The sequence below is a fragment of the Molothrus aeneus genome, unplaced genomic scaffold (assembly GCF_037042795.1).
Source record: "Molothrus aeneus isolate 106 unplaced genomic scaffold, BPBGC_Maene_1.0 scaffold_40, whole genome shotgun sequence".
NCBI lineage: Eukaryota > Metazoa > Chordata > Aves > Passeriformes > Icteridae > Molothrus > Molothrus aeneus.
In genome coordinates, this window is record NW_027099068.1 from 1226422 (window position 1) to 1240124 (window position 13703).

Consider the following 13703-nt stretch of genomic DNA (forward strand, 5'->3'; position numbering starts at 1 on the left):
TGCCTGAGAGCCCCTTAATGTAAAATTTATAGCAATTCGGAGGGGTGGGGAGAGTTTACATTCTCCATTTCAGGGGAGGCTCCTGCCTTCCTTAGCAGACTCCCGTCTTTCCAAAACCAAGACAGATTTTGGCGCCCAACGTAGGGCTCAAGGGCACAGAAACAAAAAGGGAATAACAGTTCTTGAGCAATCTAATTTTTGTGTGTGGCTATAGCAACCTCATTAAGCAACACCATGTGGTCCAACTTGCCCTGGTTTGGGTGGCACGTGATCGTGGCTGTATTTCTCCCATTTATAGGCCCTTATCTAAACATGGGTCCTATAACCAAGGCTACTGTGTCTGTTATCCGCTTTGTTTTATGGGTGAATAAGGTGAGGAATTAATGGATTTTTAACTTCTTCTGGAAAGCAGGCAAATGGATTCACAGCTATCACACACTAACTGTATGTTTTTGGGGTTACTTTAATAATGGCACCTGCTGTAAAGAAATGACACCAGGTGAAATCTTCTCCCAGGACTTAAGCCATTTATTTGGGTCCGCCCCACCAGTTTTTGAAGGGTTCAGATCCATTCTAAATCTTAATGATATCATACAGTGGCTGGTGTTGCTGGTAGGCCTGCTCTATTTAGGATTTAGAGAGAAGGGGAGACTAACCTGGATAACTACCATGCCACCTACCCCAGAACCTAATACGCCGCCAGAGTCTAGGGATGCTGCTGCCCCAGAGCCTGACCCTGCCCCACAGCCCAGCCCAGATGTGAACTACCCAGACTGGATGGGGGCTCTGGTGAAGGAGATACGTGAGATGGGCCAGGTGCTGAAGGAATACACTTCCCCAGATGGTGAGAAGCCCTCCCCCTGCCTTGAAGAGGGAGAGTCTAATAGTGCAGCAGCAGAACCCACAGATGTTACAACTGTCCAGGTTCCAGCTGAACTGCAAAGGCAATCACAGCCAGCAGCCGTTGCCCCTGTAGAAACAAGGAGATCTAAGATGAAAGCAGAACACCCAGATAGGGGAGGGCTCTCACAACCCACAGGGGAGCCAGAGGTTGCAATCATCACCGAGTCCCTGACGTACGAAAGTCTCCATAATCTGCACAAAGACTTTGTACGACGGGGACGGGAGGCTTATACAACCTGGCTACTCCGAGTCTGGGATCTTATGGGTACAGGCGTCCAGCTGGATGGTGGTGAGGCAAGGAATTTGGGACCCTTGACCAAGGATTCAGGTATCAATCAGATTTTTGTAAGGGAGCCAGGGTCCCTTTCCCTCTGGGAGTGGCTTTTAATAAGTGTCAGAAAGAGGTTTGTTCACAGGGAAAGAATGCAGGAGCAGCACCACAGAATGCACTGGAAGACTCTTGAGGAAGGGGATTCAACAGCTCAGAGAAGTGGCAGTATTGGAGGTACTCTTTGGGAAGGATGGACAGCATGATAATGACCCCGGGCAAGTCAGGTGCACAGGGCAAATGTTGTGGAGCCTGGCAAATCTAGGGCCATCCCAATACACCACCTTTATTGCAACAATTAATGCCGATACCAACCGAGAGACTGTGGGTTCTGTGGCCAACAAGCTTAGGAATTATGAAAGTATGATCAATGGCCCGATGCAGGCTCATGTCTCTGCCATGGTCCAAGGACTCAGAGAGGAGATGAGGGAGATGATGAGGAGGAACAGTTCCTATATGGCACCAGTGCGAGTCACAGGCCCCAGAGTCAGAGCCCAACGTTCCCCAGCTACAGAGAGAGGGTACAGCCCACGGGCTGATCTGTGGTTTTTTCTGCGTGACCATGGGGAAGACATGGGAAGGTGGGATGGAAAACCCACTTCTATCCTGGCAGCACGGGGGCATCAACTCAAGGAGGGAAACACTAATCGAGGGAACTCCAGTAAAGTGAAGGTAGCCTCAGCCTCCCATGACCGAGCTGCTGAGTATGATCTGTCAGATCCCCTGGAAGGTACCTCTACCATGTATACCCAGGGTTAGAGGGGCCCTGCCTCTAGCCAGGGAGAGGCACGGGAAAACTGGATTTTCTGGACGGTGTGAATCCGATGGCCTGGCACATCAGAACCACAAAAGTACGATGCCTTAGTTGATGCTGGTGCGCAGTGTACCCTGATACTATTGGGACATGTGGGGGCAGAACCTATTTCCATTGCCGGGGTGACAGGGGGATCCCAGCAATTGACCCTGTTGGAAGCTGAGGTGAGCCTGACTGGGAAAGAGTGGAAAAAGCATCCTATTGTGACTGGCCCAGAGGCCCCATGTATTCTGGGCATAGATTTCCTCTGGAGCGGCTATTACAAGGACCCAAAGGGACTCAGATGGGCTTTTGGCATAGCTGCTGTGGAGGCAGAAAACATCAAGCAGTTGAACACTTTGCCTGGACTATCAGAAAGCCCATCAGCAGCAGGTCTCCTGAAGGTGGAAGAGCAACGAGTGCCAATTTCCACCTCGACAGTGCACCGCCGGCAGTATCGGAGGAATCAAGACGCCGTGATCCCCATCCACAAAATGATCCGTGAGCTGGAGAGCCAAGGGGTGGTCAGCAAGACTCACTCACCCTTCAACAGCCCCATCTGGCCTGTGCGCAAGTCTGACAAAGAATGGAGATTGACTGTGGACTATCGTGGCTTGAATGAAGTGACTCCACCGCTGAGCGCTGCTGTGCCAGACATGTTGGAACTCCGGTACGAGCTGGAGTCCAAGGCAGCAAAGTGGTATGCCACTATAGACATTGCTAATGCATTTTTCTCCATTCCTTTGGCAGCAGAATGCAGGTCTCAGTTTGCTTTCACCTGGAGGGGCGTGCAGTACACCTGGAACTGACTGTCCCAGGGATGGAAGCACAGCCCCACCATCTGCCATTGACTGATGCAGACTGCACTGGAAAAGGGTGAGGCTCCAGAGCACTTGCAGTACATCGATGACATCATTGTGTGGGGGAACACGGCAATGGAAGTATTTGAGAAAGGAGAGAGGATCATCAGGATTTTGCTCAAAGCCGGCTTCGCTATCAAGAAGAGTAAAGTCAAGGGACCTGCCCGGGAGATCCAGTTCCTGGGAGTGAAGTGGCAAGATGGACGGCGTCAGATTCCCACTGAGGTCATCAACAAAATCACTACAATGTCTCCACCATCCAGCAAGAAGGAAACGCAAGCTTTCCTGGGTGCCATAGGTTTTTGGAGGATGCACATTCCCAAATACAGTCAGATCATGCATCCTCTCTACCTGGTAACCTGCAAGAAGAACGAGTTCCACTGGGGCCCTGAGCAGCAACAAGCCTTTGCCCAGATCCAGCAGGAGATGGCTCATGCAGTAGCCCTTGGCCCAGTCAGGACGGGACCAGAGGTAAAGAACATGCTCTACTCTGCAGCCGGGAACCATGGCTTGTCCTGGAGCCTTTGGCAGAAGGTGCCTGGGGAGACTCGAGGCCGACCACTGGGATTTTGGAATCGAAGCTACAGAGGGTCCGAAGCCAACTCCACTCCCACAAAGAAGGAAATCTTGGCTGCCTATGAAGGAGTCCAGGCTGCCTCAGAGGTGACTGGCACGGAAGCACAACTCCTCCTGGCACCCCGACTACCAGTGCTGGGGTGGATGTTTAAAGGAAAGGTTCCCACCACCCACCACGCCACCGACACTACATGGAGTAAATGGATTGCTCTTATCACATAGCGCGTCCGTATTGGAAACCTGAATCGCCCTGGGATTCTGGAGATAATTACAAACTGGCCGGAAGGTGAGAACTTTGGTCTGACGATGAAGAGGAACAAGAACCAGTGACACGTGCTGAAGAAGCTCCACCATACAACGAACTGCCAGCAGAAGATACATGATACACTCTTTTTACTGATGGTTCTTGCTGCATCGTAGGGATGAACCAGAAGTGGAAAGCAGCCGTATGGAGCCCCACAGGACAGGTTGCACAAGCTACCAAAGGAGAAGGTGGATCAAGTCAACTTGCTGAACTCAAAGCTGTTCAGCTGGCCCTGGACATTGCTGAGAGAGAGAAATGGCCAAAGCTCTACCTCTACACTGATTCATGGATGGTAGCCAATGCTCTTTGGGGCTGGCTGGAAAGGTGGAAAAAGGCCAACTGGCAGCGTAGGGGAAAACCGATCTGGGCTGCTGATGAATGGAAAGATATTGCTGCTCGGTTAGAGAAGCTGCCTGTGAAAGTCTGCCATGTAGATGCCCATGTCCCCAAGAGTCGGGCTAATGAGGAACACCAAAACAACAAGCAGGTAGATCAGGCAGCAAAAATAGAGGTGTCAAAGATAGACTTAGATTGGCAACATAAGGGGGAGTTGTTCCTAGCTCGATGTGCCCATGATGCCTCAGGTCATCAGGCTAGAGATGCCACCTATAAGTGGGCACGAGACCGAGGGGTGGATCTAACCATGGACAGTATTTCTCAGGTTATCCATGACTGTGAGACGTGTGCTGCCATCAAGCAGGCCAAGCGAGTGAAGCCCCTGTGGTATGGTGGGTGGTGATCCAAGTACAAGTATGGGGAGGCCTGGCAGATTGACTCCATCCCACTGCCCCAGACACGCCAGGGCAAGCGCTACGTGCTGACCATGGTGGAAGCCACCACTGGATGGTTGGAGACTGACCCTGTGCCTCATGCCACTGCCCAGAACACCATCCTGGGCCTGGAAAAGCAAATCCTGTGGAGACATGGCACCCCTGAGAGAATTGAGTCAGACAACGGGACCCATTTTAAGAATGGCCTTATCAGCACCTGGGCCAGGGAACATGGTTTTGAATGGATATATCATATCCCCTATCATGCACCAGCTGCTGGGAAAGTTGAACAGTGCAATGGACTACTTAAAACTACCCTTAAGCACTGGCTCGGGGGACTTTTAGAAATTGGGAAATGAACTTAGCAAAAGCCACCTGAATGGTCAACACCAGAGGGTCCATAAATCGAGCTGGTCCTGCCCAGTCTGAACCCCTGCACACAGTGGATGGAGATAAAGTCCCTGTTGTACACGTGAAAGGTATTTTAGGAAAGACTGTTTGGGTTACTCCCACCTCAGGCAAAGACAAACCCATCCGTGGAATTGTTTTTGCTCAAGGACCTGGTTGCACTTGGTGGGTAAAGCAGAAAGATGGAGAAAGCCATTGTGTACCACAGGGAAACCTAGTCTTAAGTGAGAACTGTGTGTAAGGTTTCTTTGTGATGCAAATGGAAATAGAAAAAGGGGTGGATAATGTTGAAGATTGCAATGCAAGATGTTTTCAATTACCATCTGTATGGCAGATTATCTTTTGTCAAGTGGGCAGTTTGCTTTATCTCTCTCTTTGAGTGACCACATTCACACCTCCCTCGGGAGAGGACATCTGCTGATAACAGACATTCTTTGTCTGCTGCTGGGGATGTGAGCTGCTGGCATCTTCCCATTGTCATAACCATGTAATGAGACTTGTAATATATGTTAGAAATAATTCATGCTGCCAAAGAATGTATTTTATAAAGATTGTGAAATCCAAACGTGTCTCTGACCACACACGGCCCGAGGGACGGATGTCCATTCAAACTCTAAGATTCCCAGAGACGGCTAGATAAAGTTCGACACTTTAGCGTAAGAATGGACGCTCCCAGCAGGATGATCACCGGTATCTCGAGTCATCAGAAACCGCCTAAGAGCGATCATCGTCCTGCGGATAACAGCGATCAAATAGCCAGGGACGCCAGGAACATACATGTGAATACATGGCTTCCCCGGACTCAATCAACGCTGGCTATCAACCAGGAGACGGCCTTTGTCCAGCTCTGCACAGTGAAAGAACCAACTATGAATGTGAGGAGTTACAAAAGAAATTGGGACTCCTCTGCCTCGGGCACAATAAACTGTATAAAACCTCGTCGCTAGAAGCGGCTCTCATGAACGGGGGGAGGATTTGATGCGACAGAGGCTGGATCCAGGTTCACCCAGTGCCGATCCCGGGCTCGATGCTGTCTCTTTGGCTGTGGTGGTTTTGAGGACCATATTTTGGATGCGCAAAAAGATAAATCTTTTCGCATTTTTGATAAATTGGCTTTCGATTATCATTTATAACAGACTGATGCTGGAAAACAAACAGCTCGAGGCACGTTCCTCAGCAGTCCCGTCCCGTTCATGACTTGTACATAGACCCCCGGCCAGCAATATCTTGGATAACTTTCTTGTGCACAAAATCAATGTTAATTTAAGACAAAATAAAAGGGTTTTGAAGTTATCCTCACTTGGGAATCCTAAAAAAAATCATTGTAAGTTTGCACATATATTTCAATATTATATTTAATTTGACTTTAAGCCCACATTTCATCTGAAGCATATTTTAAAGGCATTGTGTCAATAAAGATAGACTTAAATATATGCTTAAATTCTTTCCTGAAATAGGATTTATGCCACAAATTATGCCTTAGACTATTACATTGCAACAAGTCTCTACTTCTAATGTCTTACCAGTTCTGTTGTCTATTATCCTGCTCCCTTTAATCAGTCTGGAAAGAAAGCTTCTGTGGTAATTTCATCTTTTTTTGTAGATGGATGGAAATTAGAACAGAGGCCATAAGCAGCTGTACAGTGGGGAAATCAGGATTCAGATCCAGGAGCATTTCCTCTAGGTTTTTCAGATTTTTTTCACCTCTTGTAATATCTGGTTCCAGCAATTACATAATCATCAAATCATACTGGTCACTTTTGGATGCCATCATCCTCGTTGCCTTGTTTTTGGATCAACACTGCAACCCTTATATAATGGTGTTTTCCTCTTCTCCCTAATGATGTTTCTGCCCATAGATCTTTACCATAATACCCTTGGAGCCTTCCTTGTACTTTGGTTTTAACCAGCCAAGTTATTTACACTGAACTCTTAATGCAAAAAAACAAAAGGAAATTCCACTGCATGGATGACAACCTTGAAATTAAGGACTGGGAGTAAACAAAGCCTTCAATTGAAAACCTTTGCCATTTCTCCTTAATGCACAATGAATTAAGGGCGCTGGGTAAATGCCATCAATCTAATTAGGAAGCATTAAGTGATCGTCTTCATTAATCAGCTCCTTAGTGATTTTCTATGAAATTAGTATTGAATTTTGTATAAAAGCAGTCTTTTTCTTCCAATTTTTTCCACCTGCCTTCACAGTGAGCAAGATGAACCATTTGCTCACATGCCTGTACATCCAAACATATGTACATGGCTACTTTTTCACTGAGTAAATCAAAACAGAGAGGCAAAAGGAGATGGATCCTGTGGCTGACCCATGTCACAGAAACCATGGCATGACACAGAGCACATGTCCTTTGCCAAACATAGCCATTGGATTCACAATCTGGAATGGCCTCCAAAGGAAAACAAGCTGGGTTGGAGCAACGCCTTCCCGCAGCTCACCGAGGCAGAGGAGCAGAGGGGGTGAGCTGTGATTATCTGAGAGATTCGTCTGGGTCTGGATTTGGTCTAGGATGGCTCCTCGTGCTGAACTGCAGAAAGCATTAGGCAGTGGTGAGGCACAAACAAATATGCTCTTATAATTTTAGAAAAAAGAAAATTCTCTATTCATTTCTGAGTAAGGCTTTCACTAGTTCTCCTCTGCTGTTGTCAAGTTTTTAAAGCTTACTTCATTGTCTATGTCCATGGAATCTTCTTTCCGAATTGTGCATTCCAAGTTAAGTCAGATCCTTTAGGCAAATGAATCCTGTCACAGATCACTGCAGTTCATGTGCTTATGCACATGGCTAAATACCCCAATAAATCAGATATCAGGATCTGTCAATGCCTTTTTTTAATCTCTCCCTCAAAGTTTCCATATATTATCTGTAAAAAGCTACTTCATTTCAGCCAGATCTAGAAACCACTGGATAGAGCTAATCAAAGATTCTGACTAAAGGGCAAAATGCAGTTTCACCAACTTCTTGTATCAGATGATTGTTATTTACCTCTGAATCTTAAAAAAATCTTGTCAGAAAAATATTCAAAAAATTTTTTTTCTTAATTTGACTCATTGCTTTATGTCATCCACCAATGACATTTTAATAGGAAAACAATAAACCAGGATTTAGCGCTACATGATATATGAAAATAATAAACTGATTTCATTATTTAATAAATAAATAAATATGATATATCACATTACGTGATTTAATCATAGGTTATTTTTTCTCTATACTGCATAGGAATAATCAGTATTCATCTTTTTCTTATCTACATAGGCCTGTGTAGGTTTGCACCAAACTTCAGTTTAATTACGTTTAGGCAAATTGCTGTATTTGGACTGGCAGAGAAATTCTGCCATTTAAACATTGGTTTCCATCTAGATTGCAATGAGAGTTTAAAAGAGAGAAAGAAAATTCAGAGAAATATTTTATAGAGATGTCAATGCAATTTTTTAATGCTGAGAAGTTCCACTATGGAACAGCCATTTGCTAGAGGATTTTAGAAAAAATGGCTTTCCTAGTTTGGGAAGGAAGAAAGGAACTGACACCAATTCCCATATACTTGATCATGTGTTTGTTACAGATTAGATTTTGCAGCATCTACAAAATGGATTAAGTGCCTGAATCCAATTATCTTTCTCAGCAGAAGGAATTGGGGCAATAACATTACAGAAGGGCCCTCCAGCCCAACAGTCCTCACACAATGCATTTTACATAGGAAAAGGTCCACACTGGCTGTCCTTGCGCAGCTGGAAGGAGCAGTCAGCACAACTGCAAATGTGTGAAATCCACAAATGCTGAATGAAAATAATCAACGGGGCCTTCAGCTGGTCAAACACTGAGATGGAAAACACAGCTCTCAGAACAAAACCAAACTGGTGTTTGGAACAGGCAGGGACTGTGCAGCACATCCCGGGGAGCAGAATGTGTGCCTGAGAGTTGCCTGTTCCTGGGTGTTTCCAGGACCAACACACCAATGTGCACTAACAGCAACACAGTGGAGAGCGCCAGCCCCAGGGCAGCAGAATGGAGCTGGCCCTGAATGCACGGGTGTGCAGTCACCTGTGTGTCTGGGGAGAGGCTGCCCGGCTGCCGCAGCAGGAGCTGCTCCCGCTGCCCGGGGCTGCTCCGGCCCCGCAGGAGCTGTCGGGAGCCCCGAGCGGAGCACACGGCATCGAGCCCGAGCTGCTGAGCTCCCATCCCTGCTCCTGACGCTCCGGGACAGGCTCGGATCCGCGGGCCGGAAAGAGCTGAGCAGGTGAGACGCCGCTTGGATCCGCGCTTGGGGCACTCGGGACCGCAGGAAAAGTGTCACTGGCAGCTGTCATTTGTTTGGCCATTTGTGTGGTGAGGAACGCATTTGTGTCTGAGCTCGGCCTTATTTGGCTGTGCCATATATGAGAGCACAAAAACTATTTTTCATGAAGGTAAGAAAATGGTTTGATCGTTATCTTATGTGCACATGATGCTAAATGTAAACACTCCCTATTTTACATACCAGAGGCCTGCCTTAAAGAACCTATGGCTTTGCAGATATTATTTCCATAATTTTATATCTTTCAGAGGAAGCAGCACAGTTCATCTGAACTAAGTCCTTCCATACACTTCAGAGAAAAAACAGGTTGTGTGAGAGCTCTGCTAGCTGGGAATGCATAAATGGAAGAATTTTAGGACACTGCTATGGAAAGTGCAGATGTTCAACCATGAATTAATTTAGGGAAAAGAGCTAGTAGGTATGCTCATTTATGAAGGTAAGTACAAAAATCTGAATTTTTCCTGTATTATATTGAGCCCCCAATATGTTTTGTAATTGCACTTTTCTCTGTATTTTTTCATGCAGATGTCACTGGCAGTGACATGCTCTGTGCTAAGTGCTGGATAGGATGGTTGGCTGGGGAGATGCCTTTAGTTTTATGGCATACAGGGGTCTAGGGAGGGTGTGCGGGTGTCCCTGTGCCCTGGCACCAGCTGAAGTGCAGGAGCACTTCCAGGGCTGCCTCCAGGCATGATGAGCTGGAGTTAAAGCTGTGCCTTCTGCTGAGCAGCTGATACCACCTCTGACCATGAACAGCTGGGCCTGATATAATAAATAGAGCTTTCTTCCTTTCTTACTAAGAGCCAGAGTCTGATCAAATGGGTTCTTCATCCTGCTGTGATCAGTGAATACAGGGTTCATTTCCAGAAATTTCCTGCTTTCTCTGCTTTGTACCTGCCAGCTACATCAGCCACAATATCCTGCTGCTCAGCTTCCTTGAGAGAAGCTGGCATTTCTTTGGAAAAGGGCTCTTCACTAACAGTTGGACTCACAAGTGGCTCATTGATGTCCCTCTAATTCCCAAGTTGTTTCCCATCTACAGTTGCCTTTTAGGGATAGACCCTGATGCTCCTCTGATTTCTGTGGGATCCTCTTTGCCTACCACTTTCAGGAATGAGCTAGAAGAGGCAAATCAAGGTTCAAGGGAAGGACTTGTGTTTCCTACTTCATCCTGGGTCATTTAATCTGAAAAGTTTTAGACTTGGATTTTCAACAGTGAATTGTCATTGGCCCAGACTTCAAATTTTCTCAGCACATTCATGTTTTCAACATGAAAGTTTTTACACTCCAAAATAGTATCTTTCATAGAATTTTAGTAAAAAAAGAAATGGGTGAAGAGCCCTCCACTTAATGCTTTTGCTTCATGAAAATTCCATATTGATCCAGAACAAAGTGGATTTATCTGGATACTCCTGGAAACTCCATGCCTTCTTTCTCCCCTTCTGTAGGAGCACTGGGGGGTGGGACGGCCGGGACGGACGGAGACGAGAGATCTCTGCAGCCAGGCCGTGGAACCTGCGGCTCATTGCAAAGGGCCTGGGTGCAGGGCCCTGCTTGGAGCTGCCAGGCACAGCTCGGAGCAGGCCCGGGAGAAGGGAGGGGCAGAGAGGATGAGAGGGGGAGAGAGTAAGAGGGGAAGAGCGTAAGAGAGCGAGGTTCCCGCTACAATACAATAAATCTTCTTCTCTGTTGAACATTCTAATTCTCACTAACCAATCTAGTCCAAGATACAAATCCTATAGCATTTACATCCAGCCTGTAAGAATCATTACATCACCATACTGTGTTACATTTTAAACCCTAAAAACTCCTCTTTGGACCCCTTCTGCTGAGCTAGTAGGGTCTGCTCTGAACCTTGGACCTGCCTGCAAGCAGAGGGAATTGTTTCCTCAAAAGGGGATTACCTTCAGTTGGGCCACACCATTGTTTTCCAGTTGTTCACTAACTAAGGTATCTCAAAGCTTGCTTTCATTTCAATCTTGCTTATAGTTTCTATATTCTCAAAATCTTTTGCCAGACAATCATATTTATAAGGCTTTCCTGTTTCATCTTCCCCAATACCCTTCCTTTCCTCAATACAAGGAATACCAACGTGTTTGTCTGAAGATCATGCATTTAGTAATGCAAGTTAGTTAAAATCATCTCATCTGGAATCCCTTCCCCACTTCAAAACCCACACACTTCATTTTTGACTCCAGCTGCAGCAGACCTAGACATCTCTTTCACCTGCTTTCTCTGTTGTAATTGACCAGTCCTTTCTCTCTCTGACTACTGATTTGGTCAAATAAAACTAAAATGCAATGATCCCTTGAAACATGGTGCTCTAGTCAGCATTTTTCCTATTTTCCCATTTATTAGGCAACAAGACTTCATTCTGACAGGTAATAAATACAGACCTTCAGCTTTAAGAGGCAGAGGACATGAATTCCATTCAAATGGGCTCCCTCACATTTAGTTTCTCTTCAGAATGACTCATGAACCGTTTCAAGTTTGGATAAGCAATTAATGCATCAGTGACTAACACACAAGGAAGAGATGATTGTGAGCAAGCAAATAATGGCTTGCTTAGCCACACAGCAGGCTCTGCAGTTTTGAAAGAGAATTTCATTACATTTTGTGAGTTTTAAAGAAGCAAACGGAGAACAAGAGTCTCTATATGTTTGGAAGTATCATATATAATTCTGCAAGTGTTAATGTGAGAATCTACAGAGTATCCTGTTTAATGATACATGTAGTTGTGCAGTTTTTTTATTTGTTCATGGGTATGTTTGTGTAAATAACCACATGGAAAGGAATTTTTCTTACATCTTGCAGGAATATTTAAATGGGATGAATATTCATGCTCTAAGCTCTGTGGGCTGTGGCAAGAACACCAATGCCTATATAGCAAGGTTTCCTTTTACAAAACTCTTTTTTCCTACTCCTTTCCAACTTGTTCCCTGCTCTCCTTGGGTCAGCAGAGCAGAGCCACTCTGCCTCCACCTGGAATTTGTCTGTCCCTTTCTTCTTCCTGTTCCAAAATCACCCTTAATCCCTGCCTCCCACAGCTCTGCTCACTGACAAATAAGTGCAGCACCAACCAGTTCATGGTCTCCACACCCGTGCATTATTTGCTGCCATTCTGCAGAACCCAGTGGAGATGTGTGGGCTTTGCTACCATTGGTGGATTTCTGTATTTTCACATCTCCACAATTGTCATGGATTTAATGCTGCTTCTGCTCCTGAAGTCTATGTCCATTTATCTGCTGCTATTGCTCAGGGTACCTGGTGCTTTTCAGCTGGAGCAGAATTGTTTTAGCAAACACCTGTGTGAATGCTCGTGCAGATACAGTGTAATAGGGGCTTAGGAGAGCTGCATCATACAAAACAACATCAGTGGGCATTTTTAGGAGAATCTGAAGAAAAGGGGATGTAGTTCTTACACACTGGACAACAGCTCCAAGTGCCTGTTGTCACAGAGCACCCTGCAGATCATCCTGTGCTCCTTTGTGCTCGGCCTGAGGTGCCCGTGCTGCTCTCTGGGCTTGTGCAGAGCCAAGGAGATCCCCGTGGAGGCCACTCTACAGCCTCATGCATGCACAAGAACTTTAGGACACATTTAAGCCTCACACACATGCAAAAAACCCAAACCAAACTGAAACACCACAACAAACTCTGAAAAACGCCAATCACTTGTTTTTAACATTTTAAGAGTTTAATAGTAATAAAATGGTTATAAAAATAGAAATACAATTAGAGTAGTAATAATTTGGAAATTTGAATTAGGACAATATGAGACAACAAAGAGTTACGGACGTCCAGGTACCTTTTTCTGGGCAGCAAAAGTCCGAAAAAGGACACCCGGTTAACACAGGATTAACCCTTAAAAGCAACAGCCTGTTGCATATTCATACACTTCATACATGATGCATAAATTCCATTCAAACACAGGATCCTGTCTGGTCATGGTCAGCTTCTTCCTCCGAATCCTAACAGTGCCTTGGAGGCGGGAAGAAGTTCGTTTCTTCTGATAAGAGGGCCATAAATTCTTTTTCTCTGAAAGATTTAGGTGTCCTGTGGCTGCTACCTTGCTGCAAGCCCTTCCTTTAAAAAAAGTATCCTACATAGCATCGTTTCTATTTTAACAATATTTATAACCTAAAACTATATTTAACACAGTACTTAAGAGACTTAATACAGCATTGCTTTCTAACACAAGACATATAACATTCATTTTAATATTTGCACAAAGCCAATCATAAAATACATGCATTTTTCACAAAACCAAAAAACCCATGGAAATTTGTTTACAAGTTATAATCGATTGTCTCGTGTCACCTCCATTCTGTTTTCCAAAGCAGTGTCAGTGTTCAGACAGAAGGACAAAGAGAGGTTTTAGCAGGAGTGACCAAGTTTTGGTAGGGATGGAGCTGCTCTCCCCCATCAGAGCCTGCTGGCTCTGCCTTTCTGTCTG